The sequence below is a fragment of the Oncorhynchus masou genome, unplaced genomic scaffold (assembly GCF_036934945.1).
Source record: "Oncorhynchus masou masou isolate Uvic2021 unplaced genomic scaffold, UVic_Omas_1.1 unplaced_scaffold_1649, whole genome shotgun sequence".
NCBI classification, from domain to species: Eukaryota; Metazoa; Chordata; class Actinopteri; order Salmoniformes; family Salmonidae; genus Oncorhynchus; species Oncorhynchus masou.
The window spans coordinates 62,501-66,057 of NW_027006605.1; the positions used below are offsets into that span (position 1 = coordinate 62,501).

Genomic DNA, 3,557 nt, shown 5'->3' on the forward strand with positions numbered 1-3,557 from the left:
CTTCCGAGATCAGACGAGATCAGGCGTACTCAGGCCGGTGTGGTCGTAAGCGAGAAACCATCTCTTGGTACACTATATAAAGTCAAAGTGAGTCTTGATTAACAGCTGTTGCATTTTCACCATTTCGATAAGCATCTTTGTGTCACTCAAAAAGTGGAAGAAATTGCATATACTGTAGCCATAATTTGTAGCACAGATGGTTGGATGAAATACAAACTAACCTTGCTTACTTATTTCAAAGCGAGGGCACATATTTCAGCCTTGTGGGAAAAAACGCACAAAGACTTGAAATTCCACAAGGCAGTGACAAAAAGCTTACAGCACCTGGTATTCCCAGGCGGTCTCCCATCCAAGTACTAACCAGGCCCGACCCTGCTTAGCTTCCGAGATCAGACGAGATCAGGCGTACTCAGGCCGGTGTGGTCGTAAGCGAGAAACCATCTCTTGGTACACTATATAAAGTCAAAGTGAGTCTTGATTAACAGCTGTTGCATTTTCACCATTTCGATAAGCATCTTTGTGTCACTCAAAAAGTGGAAGAAATTGCATATACTGTAGCCATAATTTGTAGCACAGATGGTTGGATGAAATACAAACTAACCTTGCTTACTTATTTCAAAGCGAGGGCACATATTTCAGCCTTGTGGGAAAAACGCACAAAGACTTGAAATTCCACAAGGCAGTGACAAAAAGCTTACAGCACCTGGTATTCCCAGGCGGTCTCCCATCCAAGTACTAACCAGGCCCGACCCTGCTTAGCTTCCGAGATCAGACGAGATCAGGCGTACTCAGGCCGGTGTGGTCGTAAGCGAGAAACCATCTCTTGGTACACTATATAAAGTCAAAGTGAGTCTTGATTAACAGCTGTTGCATTTTCACCATTTCGATAAGCATCTTTGTGTCACTCAAAAAGTGGAAGAAATTGCATATACTGTAGCCATAATTTGTAGCACAGATGGTTGGATGAAATACAAACTAACCTTGCTTACTTATTTCAAAGCGAGGGCACATATTTCAGCCTTGTGGGAAAAAACGCACAAAGACTTGAAATTCCACAAGGCAGTGACAAAAGCTTACAGCACCTGGTATTCCCAGGCGGTCTCCCATCCAAGTACTAACCAGGCCCGACCCTGCTTAGCTTCCGAGATCAGACGAGATCAGGCGTACTCAGGCCGGTGTGGTCGTAAGCGAAACCATCTCTTGGTACACTATATAAAGTCAAAGTGAGTCTTGATTAACAGCATTTTCACCATTTCGATAAGCATCTTTGTGTCACTCAAAAAGTGGAAGAAATTGCATATACTGTAGCCATAATTTGTAGCACAGATGGTTGGATGAAATACAAACTAACCTTGCTTACTTATTTCAAAGCGAGGGCACATATTTCAGCCTTGTGGGAAAAACGCACAAAGACTTGAAATTCCACAAGGCAGTGACAAAAAGCTTACAGCACCTGGTATTCCCAGGCGGTCTCCCATCCAAGTACTAACCAGGCCCGACCCTGCTTAGCTTCCGAGATCAGACGAGATCAGGCGTACTCAGGCCGGTGTGGTCGTAAGCGAGAAACCATCTCTTGGTACACTATATAAAGTCAAAGTGAGTCTTGATTAACAGCTGTTGCATTTTCACCATTTCGATAAGCATCTTTGTGTCACTCAAAAAGTGGAAGAAATTGCATATACTGTAGCCATAATTTGTAGCACAGATGGTTGGATGAAATACAAACTAACCTTGCTTACTTATTTCAAAGCGAGGGCACATATTTCAGCCTTGTGGGAAAAACGCACAAAGACTTGAAATTCCACAAGGCAGTGACAAAAAGCTTACAGCACCTGGTATTCCCAGGCGGTCTCCCATCCAAGTACTAACCAGGCCCGACCCTGCTTAGCTTCCGAGATCAGACGAGATCAGGCGTACTCAGGCCGGTGTGGTCGTAAGCGAGAAACCATCTCTTGGTACACTATATAAAGTCAAAGTGAGTCTTGATTAACAGCTGTTGCATTTTCACCATTTCGATAAGCATCTTTGTGTCACTCAAAAAGTGGAAGAAATTGCATATACTGTAGCCATAATTTGTAGCACAGATGGTTGGATGAAATACAAACTAACCTTGCTTACTTATTTCAAAGCGAGGGCACATATTTCAGCCTTGTGGGAAAAAACGCACAAAGACTTGAAATTCCACAAGGCAGTGACAAAAAGCTTACAGCACCTGGTATTCCCAGGCGGTCTCCCATCCAAGTACTAACCAGGCCCGACCCTGCTTAGCTTCCGAGATCAGACGAGATCAGGCGTACTCAGGCCGGTGTGGTCGTAAGCGAGAAACCATCTCTTGGTACACTATATAAAGTCAAAGTGAGTCTTGATTAACAGCTGTTGCATTTTCACCATTTCGATAAGCATCTTTGTGTCACTCAAAAAGTGGAAGAAATTGCATATACTGTAGCCATAATTTGTAGCACAGATGGTTGGATGAAATACAAACTAACCTTGCTTACTTATTTCAAAGCGAGGGCACATATTTCAGCCTTGTGGGAAAAAACGCACAAAGACTTGAAATTCCACAAGGCAGTGACAAAAAGCTTACAGCACCTGGTATTCCCAGGCGGTCTCCCATCCAAGTACTAACCAGGCCCGACCCTGCTTAGCTTCCGAGATCAGACGAGATCAGGCGTACTCAGGCCGGTGTGGTCGTAAGCGAGAAACCATCTCTTGGTACACTATATAAAGTCAAAGTGAGTCTTGATTAACAGCTGTTGCATTTTCACCATTTCGATAAGCATCTTTGTGTCACTCAAAAAGTGGAAGAAATTGCATATACTGTAGCCATAATTTGTAGCACAGATGGTTGGATGAAATACAAACTAACCTTGCTTACTTATTTCAAAGCGAGGGCACATATTTCAGCCTTGTGGGAAAAAACGCACAAAGACTTGAAATTCCACAAGGCAGTGACAAAAAGCTTACAGCACCTGGTATTCCCAGGCGGTCTCCCATCCAAGTACTAACCAGGCCCGACCCTGCTTAGCTTCCGAGATCAGACGAGATCAGGCGTACTCAGGCCGGTGTGGTCGTAAGCGAGAAACCATCTCTTGGTACACTATATAAAGTCAAAGTGAGTCTTGATTAACAGCTGTTGCATTTTCACCATTTCGATAAGCATCTTTGTGTCACTCAAAAAGTGGAAGAAATTGCATATACTGTAGCCATAATTTGTAGCACAGATGGTTGGATGAAATACAAACTAACCTTGCTTACTTATTTCAAAGCGAGGGCACATATTTCAGCCTTGTGGGAAAAAACGCACAAAGACTTGAAATTCCACAAGGCAGTGACAAAAAGCTTACAGCACCTGGTATTCCCAGGCGGTCTCCCATCCAAGTACTAACCAGGCCCGACCCTGCTTAGCTTCCGAGATCAGACGAGATCAGGCGTACTCAGGCCGGTGTGGTCGTAAGCGAGAAACCATCTCTTGGTACACTATATAAAGTCAAAGTGAGTCTTGATTAACAGCTGTTGCATTTTCAATTTGTAGCACATTTCGATATTTCAGCATC

General features: G+C 43.7%; 9 non-coding genes and 1 pseudogene across 9 annotated transcripts; all 10 read right to left on the reverse strand.

Annotated features, from left to right (window-relative positions):
* Positions 1–51, reverse strand: part of LOC135531692 (5S ribosomal RNA) — a 118-nt pseudogene extending 67 nt beyond the window's left edge.
* Positions 52–312: 261 nt separating this feature from the next.
* Positions 313–431, reverse strand: LOC135531747 (5S ribosomal RNA). The gene has a single exon (XR_010454173.1). It is a non-coding gene; the product is annotated as a 5S ribosomal RNA (ribosomal RNA).
* A 260-nt stretch (positions 432–691) lies between these two features.
* LOC135531748 (5S ribosomal RNA) lies at positions 692–810 on the reverse strand. The gene has a single exon (XR_010454174.1). It is a non-coding gene; the product is annotated as a 5S ribosomal RNA (ribosomal RNA).
* Positions 811–1,070: 260 nt separating this feature from the next.
* On the reverse strand, positions 1,071–1,189 carry LOC135531749 (5S ribosomal RNA). Its single transcript, XR_010454175.1, has one exon. It is a non-coding gene; the product is annotated as a 5S ribosomal RNA (ribosomal RNA).
* A 252-nt stretch (positions 1,190–1,441) lies between these two features.
* On the reverse strand, positions 1,442–1,560 carry LOC135531750 (5S ribosomal RNA). The gene has a single exon (XR_010454176.1). It is a non-coding gene; the product is annotated as a 5S ribosomal RNA (ribosomal RNA).
* Positions 1,561–1,820: 260 nt separating this feature from the next.
* Positions 1,821–1,939, reverse strand: LOC135531751 (5S ribosomal RNA). The gene has a single exon (XR_010454177.1). It is a non-coding gene; the product is annotated as a 5S ribosomal RNA (ribosomal RNA).
* A 261-nt stretch (positions 1,940–2,200) lies between these two features.
* Positions 2,201–2,319, reverse strand: LOC135531752 (5S ribosomal RNA). Its single transcript, XR_010454178.1, has one exon. It is a non-coding gene; the product is annotated as a 5S ribosomal RNA (ribosomal RNA).
* A 261-nt stretch (positions 2,320–2,580) lies between these two features.
* LOC135531753 (5S ribosomal RNA) lies at positions 2,581–2,699 on the reverse strand. Its single transcript, XR_010454179.1, has one exon. It is a non-coding gene; the product is annotated as a 5S ribosomal RNA (ribosomal RNA).
* A 261-nt stretch (positions 2,700–2,960) lies between these two features.
* LOC135531755 (5S ribosomal RNA) lies at positions 2,961–3,079 on the reverse strand. The gene has a single exon (XR_010454181.1). It is a non-coding gene; the product is annotated as a 5S ribosomal RNA (ribosomal RNA).
* Positions 3,080–3,340: 261 nt separating this feature from the next.
* LOC135531756 (5S ribosomal RNA) lies at positions 3,341–3,459 on the reverse strand. Its single transcript, XR_010454182.1, has one exon. It is a non-coding gene; the product is annotated as a 5S ribosomal RNA (ribosomal RNA).
* Positions 3,460–3,557: the final 98 nt, after the last annotated feature.